This window comes from Bombina bombina, chromosome 6 (assembly GCF_027579735.1).
Source record: "Bombina bombina isolate aBomBom1 chromosome 6, aBomBom1.pri, whole genome shotgun sequence".
NCBI classification, from domain to species: domain Eukaryota; kingdom Metazoa; phylum Chordata; class Amphibia; order Anura; family Bombinatoridae; genus Bombina; species Bombina bombina.
The window spans coordinates 999,455,342-999,479,404 of NC_069504.1; positions in this window are offsets into that span (position 1 = coordinate 999,455,342).

Below are 24,063 nucleotides of genomic sequence, written 5' to 3' on the forward strand. Positions count from 1 at the left end.
CACACCCTGAATTACAGCTGCACTTCCAGGTTCCCCTACTCACTTTGAGTTAAACAGAAGCATACAGCGCAATACTTTTATATTGTCGTTGGGTACCCCCCCTCACAATATAATTCCCTCTTTATATATATATATATATATATATATATAAACACACTGGTAAACCAAAAACAGTATATATATATATATATATATATATATATATATATATATATATATATATACTGTATATATATGGTGTTCAGCTGCTATATTATTTGCTGTACTACTCATTACTATTGTACAAAAAGTGAAGGCTGTTTTTTGTCGTCTTTTTTTTACTTTCCTGTTCTTCCTCTATGAGTATCCCTGAGTGGATCCAAAACTTATGTAAATGTGTCATATCTGAGAAAGTCTAAACTTGATAGTAGGACTGACATGACAATTGTATATTATTACAAGAAAGCATTTAAGGGCTTCAGAATCCTGATTCTGAAGACAGGTAAAGTAAAACATGGAGAAGAGTTTTTTTTATTTTATATGAGATTCAGTCTGACTGAGGATGCAGCCAAAAAAAGCAGATGGATGTACAGTACAAGCCCCTAGATTCTTTTTCCAGCTCTGTGTCTTTTCTACCATTCAAGCTTGGCAATAATATCTAAACCCTCTTCAATTATTTGCCCAATAATATAGAGAAAACTTCAATGAAACATGGATGTAGAGTCAGAATCAGCATATTCAAGATATTAATAATCCTATTATCATCTATCTAGCTTTACACATAGCTTCTTCATATTAATGCAGCATTCTTAGATGTTGAAAAAGATGAGAACTTTACATTTTGGAGATATTTGCAGCAAGCTAAGTGCTTGTATGCATGATACTTCAGGTGATTATTTGATAATACAGGCTTCTAGAATCTGGAAAGAAAACTAAATAGAATGCTAAGGCAGGAAAAAATTCATGCAGACCTGTGCTTGTTTGCCAGGCAAGAAATGGAAAAATTACTTGTATATATATATTTTTAACAACTGTTTTTACATAATTCTCTTAAAGGACTTTATATTTAATTGGAGTTTTTGATATTGATCAGTCAAATGGTATATAAATTATACCTATTATTCTCTACCCTTAAGTATAGGGGAAGGCACTGTAATTAAATATATTTTAACAACATTAGAGATAGAAAAAAGACTACATATAATAGTCTTGAGAATAAAATTGCACACATAGGGCGAGATTACATATGCAGCATCGCCTGCAAAAGCTGGCGACGCTGGATTTTAGTCCGGTATTGATATCACATATACTGCGCCGCATATAAGTGCAGCGCATATATTTCACCTATCGTCTACTAATTATACTCTCATAAAATAACATAGAACCGTGTCGCAAGTCAGTATCACATATTCAGTTCTAGGACTTACGCAGCGAAAATTGAGAAATTTTACTCCATTTTCACCTTGCCACACATAGGCAGGCAGCAAGCCTTGCGCTGAACATGTGAGCGCCGTAACTCCCTGAAAGTATAAACTATCACCTAACACATGCGCAATATCTACCTGTCAACCGCCATCGCCCACCGCAATAACTAATAACATATATTAACTCCTAATCTGAAAACCCCCACATCGCAAACTCCCTAATAAATGTATTAACCCCTAATCCACCATCCTCCTCATTGCAAAGTAACTAATTAAGCTATTTACCCCTAAACCGCTGTTCCCCCACAATGCATTAAACCTAATTAAGCTATTAACCCCTAAACCGTAATCCATTCACCCACATCGCAAATCTACTGTCAGGGATATCGGTATCAATCCGGAATCGACCCAAAGGCTAGTATGAATTAAAACACACACACTAGCACACTGAGTAAAATCCAGGATGTGACCCACAACAGCGACAGATAACAAGGAACCACAGTAGGATAAAAATAATAGTAACAGGTACTCATTCTTCAGATCAGGCAGGAAGAAGACTGCACCTGACAGGCAAAAGTCTGGAGGTTTAGGCAGATATGGGTTAAAGCAGAGGCAGAGTCAGCCAGGCAGAGGTCCGGTAACTTAATGCAGGTTTGGGTTAAGGCACAGGCAGAGTCAGGCAGGCAGAGGTCCAGTAACATAAAAGTTCTCACAATAAAGCAGTAGAAGTTGCCAGCAATGGGGCAAATCCAACAAACAGGCCCTAAATCTCAAAAACACTGGGTGGATATAGGCCGGCTGACATTATCAGTGAGGCATGGACAAGAATGCGCGTCACGCTATGGCAAAGACTTCAGAAAGCTGTAGCGGAACGGCTCTTGGAGCCGTGACATCTACCTAATAAATGTATTAAATTCTTCCTGAAGTCCGGCAGAGAAGGTCTTCTTCCAGGTGGTGGTGATCTTCTTCCGGCGGTGACCTCTTTTATCTTCATCCAGGACCAAGGCGACATGGAGTGGAGGTGACCACGGAACAGGACCGACGACCATGGAACCATCCAGCGTGGCAATCCTCTTTGTACGATCACCGCCGCACACTGAAGGTTGAATGCATTCCTATTGGCTGAAATGTTCAAATCAGCCAATAGGCTGTGAGCTACGGAAATCCTATTGGCTGAATTGATTTGAAAATTTCAGTCGATTGGAATGCAAGGTACCCCAAATATAAAATGGGGTTGGTGGGACATAGATTCCTACAGTTCAATCGCTGCGCTCAGAATAATGAGCATCTGAATCATTACAATTATGCCTATCCTGGGACAGTGAACAGTATATTTATTGCACCACAATTTTAGAGTGTCAAAAGCATATACAAATAAATCACAGAAAACACAACAAAAATGGCAACCTTTTGACTAAATTATTTGTACAGGTTTTATTCAAGTTTTTAGATATAGATTTTTAGATTGCATGGTGCCTACAAGTTATCATAAAAAGCTCAGGCAACACTAGGTTGAAATACAGATGTTCCTTTAAGCCCTCTGCATCAAATGCCGTCTGTCAAAGCCATATGAGCTTTCTCCCCTGATGTGACCCTGTTTATCAGCATAGGGCCACAATAATTGTTTTGGTCACCCATATTGTGCTGCTTATACGTCTCAGGCCTTCTCTCCAGTACCCCTCTCTCTCCTCCTCTTTTCAAACTCCTCCTCTGATCTACTATTGCCTTCTCAATTCCCCTCTCTCCATTTTCACAATTATTATTATACAGACTTGCTCCTGAGTGCGCATGTGATCAGGTAAAAACCCTACATAATAATAATCGTTTTTGGATCTGCTTTTCAGCTTCTTCTTCCAGCAGGGCTGTCTAGCACTGCCTCTGATACAGGTTGAAACTGTGCATGCGGTAAAGTACTGTGTGTGCGTATTTGATCAGGCACTTGGTACCTAAGTAGACCTCCGTGATTTGATATGCATAATGAGTGTCATGGATAGGCTGACCATATTGCCGCTTTAAAAAGGGGCACATATGAAAAATACATAAATATGTTCTTATACAAAACAATTTTTTAAACATCCCTGAAAAAAGGTGGAGGAGCAAGCGCCAGTGTGCGCGTGACGTAACAGACAAGGAGTACGGAAGCAGACATCTGCAAGTCGCAGGGAGTAATGGCAACGGTCAAACAGGCATACAGATACCCCTTGGATACCTGTAAGTAAGGGATTGCCTAGGACCGCCGCATCTGCCACCCTTCCGAAAATGGATCCACAACTAAACCGGCTTTGCCCCACCGAGGATTAATTCCTGTGAGTACCGCTAATTAACTATTAATGTACCTTCGGATGAAGAAGTATTACAGCTGACTGTATGTTTTCCCTTCTACCGATTGAGGACAGCGGTTTTCTGTGTGTTATATCATCTTATGAACTGTGAATTATACTGTATACTAATCACGCACATCTTCATCTTATTCTGTTGAAATCTGACTGAGGCATGACGGTGGGCTATTATTGATTATATATCGTGCACCATTTGAGTGATATTTCTCTTTGGCCCAGGACTAAGACCGTTTTGTTTTGCTTGAGTACCGGTCAGTCTTTCTAGTACAAGTGAGCACATTGGCATCTCCTCCACCAGAGTTGTGTGTCCCTAGGGCAAGTACCCCTTACGTTATTACATTTATTATCATTTGAGGGGTACAGTAGGCGTTAAGCACACAAAAAGAGCTCCTTAAACCCTTCTCTCCCTCTGAAAAAAGCCCTGACATATGTATTTTTCATATGTGTCCCTTTTTATAGCGGCAATATGGTCACCCTAGTCATGGGGGGCTTGCAAATCATTAAAAATTCTAATGTTAATGACAAAATAGAAGCCAATTGAACATTAGTAAATTCTATGAATTTATTTTCATTTCTGTCCTTTAATTGAAAGCAAAAGAGAACCAAGTTCCCAGGCAAACTATTGAAATCACTGCTGTGGCATCACACGTCCTTTAGCACAATGAGAACTAGCATTTTTTGTTGTTGATAGTGCTGGAACTGTAATTCCAACAACAACAACAAAAAATACTTTGAAAAGAAAAAAATGTATTGTATTTCCAAAACTTGAAAAGTATACTTCCAAAAAAAGAAAGTGTACTTCTAAAAAAGATTGTACTTCAAAAATTATATTTGTAATAAAAGATTTGTATTCTAAAAAAAAATCTTATTTCCAAAAAAAATTGTTTTTATAAATTTAGATTTGTATTCTTGTGTCACAATTTATGTACAATGATAAAGAATCACACACACTTGGCTTTTTGACAGCGATACATACATGGCCAATTACAGGTGGCCCTCGTTTTACAACGGTTCAATTTACAACGTTTCAGAATAACAACCTTTTTTTCCAGTCATGTGACTGCTATTGAGAAGCATTTATTAAAATAGCCAGTAGGTGGAGCTGTCAGCTTGTGTTGCAGCGCAGCCAAGCAAGCTGAAATTAATCAGTTTAACCAGACCTTAGCTATCGAGCAGATTTCAAAGGAACAAGATCTTCCTGTCTATAAATCAGTCCAGATTGGAATGCATAGAAAGAACTGTTTGCAGAAAAATGCACATGAAGTCTGTGTTGTGTGAATATTTTATTAGGTTTATAATGCTGTTTAGCAAATGTTTTGTTCATTTAACTTAGTTTAATTATATATTCTGTGTTGTGTGATTATTTTATTAGGTTTATAATGCTGTTTAGCATTTAAAGTCTTCATTTCAAAGCTTTAAAAATAATGTATTAGGTGTTACTTATGACAATTTTGAGAGGCACCTGGAACCTATCTCCCTCACTTCCCATTGACTTACATTATAAACTGGGTTTCAATTTACAACGGTTTCGATTTACAACCATTCCTTCTGGAACCTAACCCCGGCGTAAACTGAGGGCTACCTGTACATGTGCAGGAAGAGCCAGAACACTCTTTTATAACATTTTGCCCGGTGCTTGATTTGCAAGACTGAATAAAGCATTTCTCATGAACCTGACAATCTTTAGAATATTGGGTAATTAAAGGTAACACTCTTTCAACTATAGTATTCCTAAAACTGTTTCTCTGGTCTGGCATAAAACATGAAAAGTATTCACCATAGATTTGTGTTATTTTTTATTATATTTTACACAAGGATGCTCCATAAAGGAAAAATACACCAAACAGACAACTTGGTCATACCAAAGATTTAAACTGTAACGTGTAGTCTGTTAATGCTAAACAAAAAAATTGTACATATGCAGGCCCATTTATCAAGCTCCGTATGGAACTTGAAGGGCCGTGTTTCTGGCGAGTCTTCAGACTCGCCAGAAACACAAGTTATGAAGCAGCGGTCTAAAGACCGCTGCTTCATAACCCTGTCCGCCTGCTCTGAGCAGGCGGACAGGAACCGCCGGAAATCAACCCGATCGAATACGATCGGGTTGATTGACAGCTCCCTGCTGGCGGCCGATTGGCCGCGAGTCAGCAGGGGGCGGCGTTGCACCAGCAGCTCTTGTGAGCTGCTGGTGCAATGTTAAATGTGGAGAGCGTATTGCTCTCCGCATTTAGCGAGGTCTTGCGGACCTGATCCGCAGTGTCGGATCAGGTCCGCAAGCCCTTTGATAAATGGGCCCCGAAATGTCTTTAGCAAAATTTAGCCTTGCAATTAGGCTGTACAAAATGTAACTGTGTCTATTTATATCATACGTATCGCAACAAAGCAACTTAGTTTCAGCAGTTTTTAAGCAAAGAACATTTTAAAATATCTTAATTTTATTTTAAAGAGATTCACATTATGCTTTGAGTAAAATGAACTGTTCAGTGGTTGTATTCATATACACAGTAAGGCATTTTACTATATTTATAAAGTAGTTATATTCTATAGGTCATAATGCATTAACTTGTTTTTCTTTTCAAGTAAATACATATCTTACATTTTTTTTTGTTTCGTATGAATTAAATCAATGTCATTTGAAAAATGTTATTTAAAAGTATTCAATACATCATCTGCTCCAATCTAAACCTTTGAAATACTGACTTTCCTGGCCATGAGAGAGGGGAATATTTGACATTTCTGATACATTTCCTTCTGCTGAAACATTTGCTGTAAGTGACAGAATAAAAATTAATTCCGAATAAATTTGTACTTGTCTTCACCAATTAAATAACAAGACATTTATGCTAATTTGCTGGCCGGATACATTTTTATGAGTGCAATAGAAGATATTACTGTACCGTTTTTTTTCCCCCTAAGAACTTTAATGTTGTGTTATATAATCTAATTGCGACCCTTCTTCACAGATCCAATGGCTGCATTAATCGGAGGCTTAGCATGCACAAAACCTCTTTTAGGAGCAGCCCTGGGATCTGTTACGAAGGGTCGGAATTAGCATGGCTCCTAGTGTGCTATTGGAAAGCATAGCATACCGAGAAACCACTGTGGAACCGAGCTAATCCTGACCATTTTTCCTAGAACCCAGAGCTGCGATAATAAGAAGTTTCCCGCATGCTAAGCCTCCTATTAACAAGGCCCGTGGCTATGTAAAGAAGTGTCAGGATTAGGAAAGTATTTTTAACTCCTAAGGTAATTTAAAGGAAATTAATAAATATTGATGAATTTCATCAGTAGTTATTAATTTTCTTTAAATTTCATGGTGCATTTGTTCGGATATTCGTCTCATGAAAACAAAATGATTACCCATGTTACAGTAACGAATTTGCATTCAGAACGAAATAAATGCATATGGTTAGTTTTAAGTATTAGATAAAAGCTTTGGTGCATTTATTGCACAAAACGTAGTTTAAAGACTTAGAAGCTTGGCAAAATACTGTCAGGTTTATATTGAGGGCAGATCACAGTTAGAATGTGCTCAATGACAATTTAAATGCAACTAATGATTTCGCTATTAATATCTAGCCAATTACCCATCATAATTTCAAAATAGTTGCAGCCCAAACACTTATACAGACAACCTAATTATACAACTAATCTGTTTATCCACTAAAATACATAAATGAAGAAGATAACATTGAAAAATAAATACATAAATAAATAACACAATTGCTTGCAAGTAAAACGGCTAACTGAATAGGTGGTGATCGCAATATAGTGGTATTATGCTTTTATCAGATTTTATATGTCCAATTTGTTATTTTTGGAATATCTACTTAAACAGTATAATACTAACTCAATAGAGAGATCTTACTACCCATGACATTGCCATTCTACACTGTTATTTATAACCCACCTCCAATAGAGACATTGATGTTAGTTTTAGGCATTGGAATAGGGTTGCATTGGATTGTAAAGCAATGGAGCTACTCTTATCAAGCTTGCTCATTAGACTTCTGCTTTCTATTCTCACCTTCGAGGTGTAATGTTAATCACGCTGGACTAATTCTTCTGAGATCATTAACAAGACCTTCTCTTTTACAATTACACCTAGAATACGAGTTTTGCATAATGGCCAGGAACAATTATTACGAGTCGTGTCGGTATAGCTATTTTTAGACTTTAACGCAACGTCAATCCCGTACTCAAAAAAATTACGTGGGATTTTCATAGCGCCGGTATTACAGGTTGTGCGGTGAGGCTAAAATGCTTGCGTTACAGCCTATGCCGACATGATCCATACCGCCATCTGAAAGCAGTATTTATGGGTTTTGTGTAACAAAAATGTTTCAGAAATCTCATAACTAAACTGTTACAAAGTACACCAACACCCATAAACTACCTATTAACCCCTAAACCGCCATCCTCCCACATCACAAACACTATTTTAAAGTTATTAATCCCTAATCTGCCATCCACCCACAATGCGACTATTTAAAAAATATATTAACCCCTAATCTGCTGCCCCCGACATCACGGACACTAAATATAATTATTAACCCCTATTATGCTGCTCCCTGACATCGTCGCCACTAAAATAAAGTTATTAACCCCTATTCCGCCGCTCCCCGACATCGTTGCCACTAAATAAAGTTATTAACCCCTAAACCTCCGGCCTTCCACATATCCGTCACTAAATACACATATTAACCCCTAAACCACTGCCCCCCCCACATTGCAAAACACTAAATTAAACTATTAACCCCTAAACCTAACACCCCCCTAACTTTAAATTAAAATTACAATATAACTACCTTAAAAAAATAAAAACATATTTGTGAAATAAATATAAACCTAACATTCTATCTTCATCCGCTCCACCGGGATGAAGATAAAAGACGCCCCCAAGATGGATGAAGACCTCGCCGCCTGGATGAAGACCTCGTTGCCTCGATGGAGATGGATGTCCGGACTTCAGAAACCGTGAGTAGATCTTCTGGGGTTAGTGTTAGGTTTTTTTAAAACAAAATTGTTTGTTTTTTTTTTTAGATGAGGGCTTTGGGCTTGGAAAAAGAGCTGAATGCCCTTTTAAGGGCAATGCAAAAGAGTTAAATACCATTTTAAGGGGCAATGGGTAGCTTAGGTTTTTTTTAGAGTTAGTTTTTTTATTTTGGGGTGTTGGTTGGGTGGTGGGTTTTACTGTTGGGGGGACTTTGCATTTTTTTGCATTTAAAAGAGCTGATTTCTTTAGGGCAATGCCCTACAAAGGCCCTTTTAAGGGCTATTGGTAGTTTATTGTAGGCTAGGGGGTGTTTCTATTTTGGGGGGCTTTTTAATTTGTATAGGACTATTAGATTAGGTGTAATTGTTTTTATTTTTGATCATTTCGTTTTTTTGTAATCTTAGTGTTTTTTTATTTTTCGTGATTTTAGTGTTAATTATTTTTGGTAAACTTAGATCTTTTACATTTTTCACAGAATTTGTTTTTTTTTAGTTGTAATTTACAATTTTTATTTTTTTTCGTAGTGTTAGGTTTTTTAAAATTTGTAATTTAGATATTTTAATTGGTAGAATTTTTTATTTTATTAGAATAGTAATGTTAGATTAATTTATGGTTTAATGTTAGGTTTATTTTTATGTCACAGGTAAGTTTTTATTTATTTAAAAAGAGTTATATTGTAATTTTAATTTGAAGTTATAGGTTTAGGGGTTAATAGTTTAATTTAGTGTTTTGCAATGTGGGGGGCCGGTGGCTTAAGGGTTAATAGGTTTATTTAGTGGCAGAGATGTGGGAGGCTGGAGGTTTAGGGGTTAATATCTTTATTTAGTGGCGGCGATGTCAGGGAGCGGCAGAATTGGGGTTAATAACTTTTATTAGTGGCGGCAATTTGGGAGTGGCAGATTAGGGGTTAATAACTTTATTTAGGTGTCAGCGATGTCTGGGAGGCAGATTAGGTATGTTTAGACTTGGGGTTTATGTTTATGCCATCACAAATTGTGAGTTATATTTCATTTACCTCCTATATATTACCAACACAGAGTTCACTATGAGGCGCCCCATCTCTTTTTGAGTTTATGTTAGGGTGTTTAGGGTTTAAACGTAACTTTTTTTTCCCCATAGACATCAGTGGGGTTGTGTTACGGCGATCTCTATTCCGCACTTAAGGTGTTATTTTTTTTTCTAACACTCCCCATTGATGTCTACGGCGGAAAGTATGCACAAGCACGTATTTTCAGCCCTTGGCTTTTGGGCAGTATGAAGCTTAACACCACCATATCGCACGCACAAGGAGGCTTTTCAGAAACTTGTAATGGCAGCGCTATGGGAGGGGTGAAATAACGCAACTTTTGTTGCATTTGTTTTGCACCCTGTTTAGTGCAAAACTCATAATCTAGGTGTTAGTGAATTACAGCAGAGGGTAGGGCTGCAAATGTAGGTGCTGCTTTCATGTTCTGAACATGGGTGGACAGGTTCCCTATCTGGAAACAAGGTCTGGCTACAGCTTGATAAATGGGGTTCAAGAAGTTAACAGGAATTAGGGTAGTCTCAATTTTGTTTCTTTGCAACACTGAGGTCACAGCAGTATCATTGAAGCAACATTTTGGAAGCACCAATATTGGAGTTCCTTTATAATTATGATAGTCAATCAATGAAATGATCCTTGATTTTGAACTCACTTGTGTCCATTGATGCTGCCACTAACACGTGAATAGCCTATACATTCTCCTGTATAGTTTCTGATGGCCATACTGGGCAGCCAAGTGTACAGAACACAGAATGTAATTAAATCATCTATCTGAGACAAGGCTTTCCCAGAGTATTGCATAATGGAAAAAAAAAACAGCACTGGATCTGTTACAGACCTAAAATATTCAGAAATGTTTATTATTGACTATTTATAAGAGGCACAAATAAGAGCTATACATGGTATTCATTAATATCATTAACATACAATATGTTTTTTTCTTTCCCTGTTTGAGACTTATTGTTAATATTGTAAATAAAATTCCCCAGAGTATTTTGAATGATTTTGCTTTAAATATACTTTGTCTAGACTTCACAAATCAACCTTTCAAAAAACCTGATAGATGTTTCCTTACATGCTGTTTGTTTAGACATAATTCCTACATTAACAGAGACATCTCTGATGTTATGTTTACTTTCTACATCATGTATCTAGTTATAATAGCAGAAAATAGTAAGAAATTGTAGGCCTACACTGACTTGTCTTCCTTTCATTGTTAGAGGCATTCAGGCCCAGATTACAAGTGGTGCACAATATCAATAATGCAGGCCCACGGTCAGTGCACAATATGCTATTACAAGTCCATGGTAAAATACCAGAAAATGTTTAGCACAGCCAACATCCCTTTAGTCCCGCCCTGCTAAATGTCACTCATATTACAAACTGAAAGTTATATGTTGCTCGCAAGCTGAAAAAAATAGCGCAACTTGAAACCTGAAGTATTGTTAGAATAAAATAATAGAGCGCATATAATACATATTAAAATAAAGCATTAAACTCAAATATTTGCATATTAAAAGTAGTTGTAAAATATATGTTTATTATTTAAAAAAATGTATAGAAAATACTTTAAAGGGATATATGTAAATGTGTTTGACTAGGCTCAAAGATGTATATACATATACATATATGTGTATATTTTTGTATATGTTTGTGTATTTATATATATATATATATATATATATATGTGTGTGTGTGTGTGTGTGTGTATATATTTGTATATGTGTATGTGTATTTGTGTTTATATGTTTACATATGTATGTGCATGTATATATATATATATATATATATATATATTTAATATAAAAATAAGATTTTATTCTAAGTTAAAAATAAACAGTTAGATTACGAGTTTTGCGTTACGGTGTGGTAAGGTAGGGTGCAGTAAAGCTATACCTCTGAAAAATTGGCCATTGTGCGTGGAATGGCCGGTAACACATATTACGAATCGCTGAGGTATAGGCTATAACGCAAGTATTTAGCCTTAATGCAACCCTCCATTCCGCACTCAAAAAATGCAGGATTTTCCATAGCGCTGTATCACAGGTTGTGCGGTCTGGCTAAAATGGTTGCGTTATAGCCTATACCAACACAAGCCATTCCGCGATTTGGGACCAGTAGTTATGGCTTTTGCGAAACATAAACGTTTCACAAAACTCATAACTAAAATATTACAAAGTACACTAACACCCATAAACTATCTATTAACCCCTAGACCGTCGGCCCTGCACATTGCCAAAACTAAAATAAACCTATTAACCCCTAAACCACGAACCCCCACAGCGCAACACTAAATAAATCTAGTAACCCCTAAACCGCCGGCCCCCCACATTGCAACTAATAAACTAAAACTACTGAATCCTATTGGCTGTTCAAATCAGTTTTTTATTTATTTTAAGATAGTTATATTGTAACTTTTAATTTAAAGTTAGGGGGGTGTTAGGTTTAGGAGTTAATAGTTTAATTTAGTGTTTTGCGATGTGGGGGGTCAGCGGATTAGGGGTTAATATGTTTAGTTTATTAGTTATGATGAGATGGGGTGGTGGTTTAGGGGTTAATTGGATTAGTGTATTACTTAAGATGGTGGGGCTGGTGATTTAGGGGTTAATAGGTTTAATTTATTAGTTGATATGTGGGGGGCTGGGGGTTAACAGGTTAATAACTTTATTTAGTGTCAGCGATGTCTAAGAGTGGCGATTTAGGGGTTAATAACTTTATTTAGTGTTGCCAATGTCGGGTAGCGACGGATTAGGGGTCAATCTCTTTATTTAGCGTTGGCGATGTCGGGAATCGGCGAATTAGGGATTAATAGCATTATTTTGTGTCGGTGATGTCAGGGGCTGGCGGATTAGGGTGTTTAGACTAGAGGTTATGTTAAGGGGATGTTGAAAAATCTGGTGAAAGAGTCCAGATTAAAGGTGGGGCACAAAAAGATATATTGTATAAAGTGAAAATTTTCAAAAATGTGTCTTACAATTATTAGAATCTTGTTATAATAGTGTTGCAATATTGAACAACCAAATATTGACAGGTTGTATTAAAAATTCCGTGTAGGAAATGCTTTTTATAAAGTGTATTAAACTTGTGCTAAACAAACGTGTGCTAAACAAAGTAATTGGAAAATAAAACAATTATGAGGCAAAAAGGATACGTAGTAATAATTACGACAGTTCATATGGCTTGTGTCCGTGAAAAAACTATTTTGCATTTTGCGGTGATCTACTGGGGAAGTTTACGAATCTGGAGGCAGCTCCACTTTAGAATACGATGCAGATTCTCTTGTGTAAATTCAATAAGTTAAGGGGCTCCTCATAGTGAACTCCGTGTTGGCAATATAAAGGAGGTAAATGAAATATAACACAATTTCTGATGGCACCTGGGTTAGCAGAGTGCAAACAGATCAGATGGAACAGGAACAGCTGTTCATACTCAGTCTAGACATCTATCGGCCGTCTTCCACAAAACATTGGAACGCTCCGGTAATAGAACCAGGGTAACCGAGGCCCTTTAGTGCACAATAGGTGATACAGACACCTCAGAATTTAGTGTTAAAAACAAGTCTTTATTGCTACGTATTTCTCGACCTAAAAAAATGGTTGTTTCATCAGACAAAAGACAATATAATCACATCACAAAGCAAGTGGTTTAAAAACCATCAAATTGTATCTTATTGGTCATCTCGTATTACAAAATGTCCAATTCATCATAAAGGGGGGTGTCTGTATCAAATTGATTTATCTTCAATGGAATATGTATTTTTGATACAATCTATGTTTGTTTCAATATCAGATGTTTTTGGATAAAATATATATATGAAAACGTCGAACTGGATATCAAATAATCCAGAGAGGATCAAATAAGATCCAATGTGTTACAAGTAAAATTTAAAATTTAAAAAGTTTTTTAAAAAAAATAAAAACAACTAACAGTGATATGTATCAATGCAAATGTTGGTCTTTTAAAATGAAAACACAAGAACATAGATAAAACATATATAAAACAATTTTGTATATAAAGAAAGTCTCATATGGTGTGTCAAATATATTGTTACATTGTTACACTCCACATTCAAGCAACCCCAATATATACACATTTCTGCCTATAGATCACATTCCCAAATCCACAGCTTACAATAGATTAGTCAGATTATGCCAGAGAGAACCTTCTGGATTTATAACCTCAAGACCCTCTTTCCACAAGGATTAAATGCCAATGTGGATTTGGCAGCCTTTAACTGAATTTATTTTTCACAATAGCTCTTTGGACTATTAGAACTATAAAGATTGTTCTTAGGAACACAGTTTTCATGCATAACCTAGGTACATGGTTTATAAACTATACATAGACTGTGTGTTAATAGCATACAGAGGTTTTATAACACATAATTGTTTCACATTATATGTAAATCAAGTAATATTTTTGTAATTCTGGAACAAGAACCACACATTACATACAACTAAAGACTTTTCCTTACTACGAGACACATAGTAGCTGGGTGAGCCACATACCCTCCCTTCAAGAACATAACATTATGTTTCTCCCAATCTGTGTCAGCCTTTATAAATATTAGCAAACACAACATACACTATGCATAGGTAGAGTCCACTAGATTAGATATCCTCCATAGCGATAATCATTGTGTATATTCAATATTCTGTTAACATCTGATATTTTGTTTCTTTTCTCCATCAAACACACATCACAGATTTACCGTTCTTAGATATCTATGATATAAACAATATAATATTCATTGATAGAACTGTGGACATTCATTTTGAATCATGTCAGTCAAGGATTAGTTTTTAAGAAATATATATTTGACACACCATATGAAATTGTCTTTATATACAAAATTGTTTTATATATGTTTTATATGTGTTGTTGTGTTTTTATTTTAATTATGCAAAGACCAACATTTGCATTGATACATATCACTCTTAGTTGTATCAAACTCTTTTAATTGTAAATTTTACTTGTAACACTCTGGGTCTTATTTGATCATCTCTGGATTATTTGATATCCAGTACAACGTTTTCATATATATGTATACTTATTATAGATTTGTTCTACGTTTTTGAAACCATTTTGATTAATTACCCAAAAACATCTGATGTTGAAAAAATCATAGATTGTAACAAAAATACATATTTCATTGAAGAGAAACCAGTTTGATACATGATACAAACACCCCCTTTTATGATGATTGGACATTTTGTAATACGAGATGACCAATGAGATACAATGTGATGGTTTTTAAACCACCCGCTTTGTAATGTGATTATAATGCCTTTTGCCTGATGAAATGACCATTGTTTTAGGTCAAGATACAAGTAGCAATAAAGCCTTGTTTTTAACACTTCACTCTGAGGTGTCTCTATTGTGCACTTAAGGGTCTTTGTTACCCTTGTTCTATTACCGGAGTGTCCCAATGTTTTGTGGAAGTCGACTGATAGATGTCTAGACTGAGTATGAACAACTGTTCCTGTTCCATCTAATACTTTGGAAGTATCCAGTAAGCTGGCAACTGCAAGCGTCAGCCTGTCTGTTTGCACTCTGCTAACCCAGGTGCCATCACAAATTGTGAGTTATATTTCATTTAGCTCCTATATATTACCAACACAGAGTTCACCCTTCTCTTTTTGAGTTTATGTTAGGGTGTTTAGGGTTTAAACGTAACTTTCTTTTCCCCATAGACATCAATGGGGTTGCATTACTGCGATTTGCCATTCCGGGATCACAGGTGTTAGTTTTTTGCTAACACTTTTTTCCCATTGATGTCTATCGGGAAAAGCGTGCACAAGCACGTAAACTCAGCCCTTGGCTTTTGTGCGGTATGGAGCTTAATGCACCATAATGCACAGCAAAAGGATTTTTTTTCTGTAACTCGTAATGGCAGCGCTAGGGAATGTGCGATACTGCTAATTTTTTTGCGTATAGCGCAAAACTCGTAATTGAGGTGACTGTTATTTAAAATATTTCTACTAAATGTGAATTTTAGGTTAGTGTGAGCAAAAGCCAGAACAGGTTTTTGTAGTGTGCCCCCTAGAAGTCTGTGAGGAAAGGGAGTATGTGCAGCCACACTATCTGAACTCCAGATTTTAGCACACCTAAGTCATTTGCTTGCGCGCAAACGATTTACTTTCAACTCGTAATACAAGTGCAAGAATAGGAGCTCTACTGCGCTAACTTGTACAGTGTTACCGCTCAATACTGCTAATATTTTTGGGCTTCACTTGTAATCTAGTCCAGTGTGTTATGCAAGTACGAATGTGATAAGTTGAAAAGGGCTCTGTAAATGTATCATTTAGTATCAACAATTTTGATTGTGATTAGGAAAAAAAATGCTAGAACATCTTAAAGGACCATTTTCACCAAACCAATAATTATTATTATTGTATTATTATTATTATAGTTTATTTATGAAGAGCCAACATATTCTGCAGCACTTTCCATGGGTACAATTAATTTAAATTAAACAATGATATAAAACTTGTAAGAAACAAAACAAAATTTGACAAACACATACAGGAGGAATTGTGGGCCACCCTTAATGGAAACTTACAATCTAGAAGAGTAGGCAGTTGAGAAACATGAGATGAGGACTGCAAGACTGAGAAATATGTTAATACAGAGTTGAGAGGAAATATTTGGTAAGTGGAATTCGTTAATTACTGAGTTGGGTGGTAGGCTTCTCTAAACAAAAATGTCTTCAGGAAGCATTTAAAAGAAGAAAGATTAGGGGAAAGTCTGACAGTGCAAGGAAGAGCGTTCCAGAGGGTAGGTGCTGCACGACAGAAGTTCTGCAGTCTAGCATGGGAAGAGGTGATAGTCGAAGATGCAAAGAGCTGGTCATCGTTGGATCTTAGTGGGCGGGCTGGAGTATATTTGTTGATTAGAGAGGATAGGTATTGGAGAGCAGTATTGGTGAGAGCTTTGTATGTAAGGGTGAGAATTCTGAATTTAATTCTGCTTTGAATAGGGAGCCAATGAAGGGACTAGCAGAGAGGTGCAGCAGACACAGAGGGAAGGGAAATGTGGATTATCCTAGCAGAATGAAAATACTGCCCAAAAATAATAAAAATGTTGATTGTATCAACACCAAAAATGGCTCCTCTGCAGTCACTTACATTTTGATAATTATCAAACAATATATTATAGGCAACCCCTTAGTGTATATTTCCAATCTAGATAAAGCAGATGAGATAAAGTGATCTGAAACAAATCTATCTAGGTGATTACTGTTTTTCACAATCATCTTATGCATCAACATGAAAACCCACGATAAGAAAGAGTAACTTCACCCTTTTGAAATAGGAGATCATGTGTTCTACAAGGTAAATAGGGAAAGAGATCTCTGTTAAATCCTTTTGCAGACAAACAGAAGTTTAGATGCTGCTGTAATTGATAATGATTTTATAGTAATTATTTGCATCTTAGAGAGACTACCCTTTGGAAGTAAAGAACTCCTTCTCTCACTTTACTACTGTAAGCAGTATGGGGTGGGGGTGATATAGGCTCTATAGAAAGACTTCCCTATGAGTAAGGGAGTGCCTCTGCCTTTTCCTCACTATGTGTGACACTATAACATAGTATCAAAAAAAAAGAAAAGAGCAGGCGATCCCAGTATCCTTTTGAAAGTAAAAACAGCCTTTATTCTTTATATTAAAATGTTAACATGATACACACAATAAGAGTATCAGGTTTTACGCGTTTCGGCTAGGTGCCGTACTCATAAACCTGATTAGACACAGGTGAGTGCCTACTTAAAAAGATTACATAGCAGATGGTAATTGGTTGGTGTTAAGCACACCCCTATTAACCATTCAATTACTGAATATACACAATCAAATACTTTTCTCACTCATAGGAAACATGAATATTGTCAGTTAAGTCATAAGGTGGAGCGCAACAAGTAATAGATGGCCATTATATTATAATCCAATTCTCAGAATGAAGTGCAATATGATAATATAAATGCAAAAAAGATACATGCAAAAAAGAGAAACAGTAAGGTAACATAATGACAGTAAAAACAAGGAAAATCCTCCTGAAATAAGAATACATACTCATTTTAGATTATTACCACATTTTTTATCAAATATAATCTTAAACTTTGACTTAAAGATATTAAGATTTAGTGCACATAGATAAATAAATACATAGGTAAATGGATAACAATATTCCTTTGCTAATTATAAAAATATAAAAGTCAAGCTAAAGGATATCTTTATGAATCCATACCAATATTAGTGCAAAATAAGATTAGTGTTTTTTAGATAAAATAGAGGAGGAATTTTCTTTTAAGATATTTTTAATAATCTAGGTAAGAGATCAATTTATGTAGGAGTTAATGCCTCTAATAATTTTATTTTTACTTTATGTTGTCTCTTAAAATAATATCCCTTAGAACAGTGTTTTTCAACCAGTGTGCCGTGGCACACTAGTGTGACGTGAGAGATCCTCAGGTGTGCCACGGCAGACTGACAACAGTGTGACATATTTTTTAAACTTTGCTTGTTTTTTACTCCCAGTGCAGGGGTAGTTTGTAGGAGGCATGGCATAACAGCACAATACATACAGTATGTGTGTGTTTGTGTGTATGTGTATAGATATATATGCTGTATTAGGCTACAATGTGTGATTTTTTTTAAATTTTGGGATGGTGGTGTGCCACAGGATTTTTTAATGTAAAAAAGTGTGCCACGGCAAAAAAAGGTTAAAAAACACTGCCTTAGAATATATCTTGGAATATGGATGATTTCTAGGCATACTGGACCATGAAGCCAAATTACTTCCAATGGTTTATGATGTCAAACTCAGAATTAAACCCATGTGGGATCTGAGAATTTAACTTCATGATCCAGTACACCTCTTGTCTGGCCAAAAGTTGATCTTTATTACCTCCTCTAGAGGGCAATTTAATAGTTTCAATGCCTTGCCATTTAAGGGATCCAGTGTCCTTGCCGTGCACCTCTATAAAGTGTCGTTATAGTGCCGAACATGGTTTTTCGTATTTAATGTAACCAAGATGTTCTCTGATCCTTGTCCGGACCTCCCTACTTGTCATTCCAACATACTGTTTGGAGTGTACTTGACACTCTATGAGGTACACGACATAGGCACTGGAACACTTTATACATCCTTTGGACAAAAATTTCTCTCCAGTTTTACAAGAATAAAACTCTTTGCCCTCCGTGATAAAGTTGCAGGCCTTACATCTGTGGTTCCCACACTTGTAAGTACGAACTTCCCTTCCTTGAGTTGGAGGGTAAAAGGCTAGGAGACAAAAGATTGCCCAAAGTCAGATTTTTTGAGTAGACACACTTGAACCCTTTTTCTACTGTTGTTTTTAGATGCACATCACCTAAAAGAATGGGAAAATATTTTCTAATTATGCTGCATACAGTAGAGTAGTCTGAAGAATATTGGGTAATAAAGGTGAGTGGTCTATCTAGCTGTGGTAACTGCAGGAGCAGTACCCGATGAGCGGCGGCGAAAAGGATTAAGCTGTTTTTTGAGAGTAGTCGACGAGCACCTGGGCAGCTCTATTTCCGTGGACAGTGGATACTCGCCAGACGAAAATTCATATGGTCGCTGTGGGTGAGTCTTGCTTACATTTCCTAAAGGAACATACTATACATAGAGTGGAATTCTTTTGTATACAGTGTATATGTTTGATGAGTGCCACTACGCCATATCGCCTTTTATAGTCAATACGGGACTGTGGACTGCCATAAAACACATTCGCTCACAAGGGTTAAACACAGTACTTTCTCCTTTCTACTATAACAGAGTGTGGTGACACCTAGGCAATGAACAAACCTTCTCACTGCAGAATTGTGACACTATTATGTCTTGCACAAGGTAAGACATACAGATGATGAAAATATGTAGTCTTTCAAATTCAATTATGGATGTGCATTCAAAATAAAAGTTTAAAGGAATTAAAATGTCAGTTTGCAAATAAGTAATTTAGCTAGTTAATATAAAGAGATTTTGTATTGAATTACTTTGCTCTACGACTGGAATATTTAAACGGATGGAAAATTTACTATACAATTAATTTTAATAATTTGCAATATACACTTTGTAGAATTAAAGTACCAGTGGACTCCTTAGAATTATCTAACCTTTAGGAAGCTGTAGCAATGGATTAACATCCACATCCTAGGTTATAGATAATATAGATAATAGAGACTTAGGGGTAAATGTATTAAATATTGAGCAGCGAATCATGTCCGCTCGACATCGCTAAATGCTGACAGCATATGCTGACGGCATTTATCATTGCACAAGCATTTCTAGTGAAATGCTTGTGCAATGCGCCCCCTGCTTTCAGCTGCTAGCAGGGGCTGTCAACCATCCCGATCATAACGGATCGGGATGATTTTAATCTGCAACCTAACTTCTTAACTTCGGTTTCATACAAGCCTAAAATGATGGGACTCCAAAGCATCATGTGCTGCTTCATAAATGGAGCCCTTAGAACAATCCCTTTTTATTTGTGTTTTTGACATTTTACATCCATTTTGTAGCCCTGCACCTAATAAAGATTAAGTTTTAACTTAGTTTCCTTCCTTTTCAGTCTTGCTCTTGTTGCCTAAGGATGATTGAATGCTTTTAGTTGTATCCTACACTCAGCTTTTGGTCTGTTGATTGTTTTGTCATTCTTCCACTAAAGTAACCCTTTACATAAAATTTTACTCATGAAACAAGTACTGATTGCTAAATGGTTAAAACAATTACAACTTCACCAACATCGGAAACATGCATGAAAAGCGGTTCATTTAAACGTCTATAAGTGTAGAATATGCTAATTTCTGTTTTGTTATAGAACAGTAGTCTTACTGGATAGAAGGAGAAGTGTTTAGGAAAACTTACAGACAAAACAAGGTGTGAACAGTAGGAGTTCTGAGGTTTTTAGGTTCCTAGCCCATTGATTTCGGTTCCTCACCTAAAGCACAAGTAGTGAACAGTTGTATGGTTAATGCGACTCCATTGATTAAAATGGATCTCACCTTGCAAGTCGTTAATAGGGATGGGCATATGTGCGAAAGTGTAATTAGTTTGGTAGAACGAAAAGTCCTGTGGACATTTGTTTTAGAATGAAAAATTAATGAAAATCCATTAATATTCTGCAATCAAATGTTATTTCCGGTTTTTGAATGTTACTTTAGTTTTTGAATGTTCAGAATTATATTGAATATCCACATTCAAAATTTCAAATGTTAAATTTGATTTAAAGGAAAAGTTAACTCTCGCGCTCCTCTATTCAGATATAAAAAAATAAACATAAAATTAGTGTGAGTTTAAAGGGACACTGTACCCAAAATTTTTCTTTCGTGATTCAGATTGAGCATGAAATTTTAAGCAACCTTCTAATTTACTCCTATTATGAAATGTTCTTCATTCTCTTGGTATCATTATTTGAAATGCAAGAATGTAAGTTTAGATGCCGGCCCATTTTTGGTGAACAACCTGGGTTGTCCTTGCTGATTGGTGGATAAATTCATCCACCAATAAAAAAGTGCTGTCCAGAGTACTGAAACCAAAAAAAAGCTTAGATGCCTTCTTTTCCAAATAATGATAGCAAGAGAACGAAGAAAAATTGATAATAGGAGTAAATTAGAAAGTTGCTCTTTCTGAATTACAAAAGAAAAAATTTCGGTTCAGTGTCCCTTTAAGTCATCATTTTTCTAACATTATTATTATTCAACTTAAAAATTACCTTTTACAATGCTCAGCTCTATCGGCGTAACTCTGCCTGGCTATAAAAAACAAATTGTTTTCGAATGACGAATACATTCTAAAGCATTTTGATTGGTCCCCCACTGGCATCCCAACAGACTAGATTAATGCCTACAATGCTATATACGCATGCGTGTCTCATACTTTTCAGACACAATATATGCGCAATATATGCACGTTCATGAGACAAGCATTTGTATTCTTGGCTTGTAATGTTGGATCTGGGCCATTTGAGTCTCGTACTTGGACAGTTTATGTCGTTGTTGAAGGAGGGGATGACATTGTGAATCTGGTCAAACATGTGGTTCAGCCCGTGCATCCTCCTCCTCTCCCGTTCATTGGCAGCCAGTCTCCTCTGCTTCTGCACCCCATGGGGATCTTTACCGCCTTGTCCTCATCATCAACCAACTCTTCCTCATTGTGTGTGTTTGTGTGTCTCAATGTAAGTTGTCAACTGTGTCTGTCTGTGTGCATGTCAGTGTAAGCTGTGTGGCAGTGTGAGGCGATCACTGTTACGATACACAATAATGAATCTACTGATTCATTCTTTCAATATTTATCACAGCAACAATGTTTTCTGCGCATTCGCAATGCACTCCCCCTTAACAAGAACGAGCAGGAATGTACACGTAAGAGCGGGTGGGACCGGTCTTACGTGTAAAGGAGATAAATCAGGAAATGATCAGGTGGGTGGAGGAACCACGGAAAAAGGTATAAGATTTACCATATAAATAAACTACTAAATAATATATTTTTTTTTAAGTTAGCGACTAGACTAATCTAATGGACATTAATGGATAGCATTAATGTGGAGGCTCTAAGTTTATTTTCACTTTAACAAATACTATTCAAAAGTTCAATAGTTCATGTGGTAGGTAATTTAGTAAATTGATACATAATAGATACAAATACATATTAATTTGAATGTTTCTATTTTGAATATTGCATAATTCAAATATTACATTTAAAGAGAGCATTAGAAATACTATTACAAATTTATTGATTCAAATTTTTCGAATTCCAATGTTGCATAAATTTGAATTATTAGAAAAATTTAAATCAAATATTACATTTAAAGAAAGCATAAGAAAAACTATTAGATTAAATTAAACGAATGTTAGAATGTGTTAAAATTAATTAATTTTTCGAATGTTGCAAAACATTCGCTCATCCCTAGTCATGACTGTGATGTGTGGCTGGTACAAATATCTGAATTTCACAATTTATGAGTTGTAATGTTGCAGCAAAAGGTTTCACTAAGAAATTAGTTGCGCAAAGCGGACCCTAAATAATCTCTCACATTTTTGTGTTTTGGGGGCGGGTTCTATTTTTGTTGCTTTGATTACATCTCTTTTGCTTCCATTAAGGACTTTGAAAATCTGTGCAAAAAGCTACTTTTTCCTTATAATTGTTTAAATTTAATTTTGCTGTAAAATGGTTTTCTTATTCAGTTAGTTTTTCTATTTCAAACAATAGCTATTTGGGAACAGTTTAGAAAATTAATCAAAAATCACCCAAGCAGTTATATAATGCTTTCATATGGGAATTGTGGTAAAGTGGGCATTTGTTACAAATTCTGATCAAAATGTTCTTTAATACTGTGTAATATTTTATCCTGAATGTATATACGGATATGGATCATTTGATGTTGTAAAAGTTCTGTTGTCATAAACCAAGAAAAAGCACCTGCTTAGTTCTATTGAATTTTTCCTAAAAGTTTAACATTTTAACTGCTGGTACATAGCAGCTACATTCAATTCATATATAATCCTATACAATTGTCAATGTAAATAAATAGCTTACATACTGATTTACTACATTAAAAACAACAGTATACAGAAAACACAAATTATTTAGATTTGTTCTATTTATTGTTTAATAAATAAACAATTTAAAATAGGTGGCCTTTTGATCCCTATAGACCAATTAAGCAAATATATGTCCTTGTTCAGTTCAATAGATGCTACCACACTCTATGAGGCATGTAATGAAGGGGATGTCTGAGCCCAAAGCCTCATTAGTTTTTAAATTTGGTTCATTCTCTTCATAACTGTAAAATCATGCCTAATGTCCCAAAGGGGCGAAGCTGTGGTTCCACTTCAGATACTTTAATTTGAGGGATATGCCTTAGGCACAGTGTTAGCAGATCTCAGGCAGAAAAATTAAGCCCCTTCCAGTTCTATATCTCAATGGTCTCATTAGCTGAACGTCACCAGTCCTCAAAAAGCTTCTACAGTATATTATCTTCTATTTTTATTATTGCATCTCCACCATGAACATAAGTGAACATAATAGAATATTTTAACTTTATTTTTAGCTATTTAATTCTTTGTTTTTGTACAAAAATACAAATAAATAAATTGTCTCATCTTTTTCAAAAAAATAATGTTTCTAAATTATGGCAATTTTTAAAAGGCAAAATGTTGGCACTGTAAGTACTAATTTTGAGTACCATGTAACAATTAGGCCCAGTGCTACCACAAACTAATTATTTAAAGTTGAGGTTGTAAAAGGTATTTTAGATATATATTATATTAAAAGTTAAATGGGAAC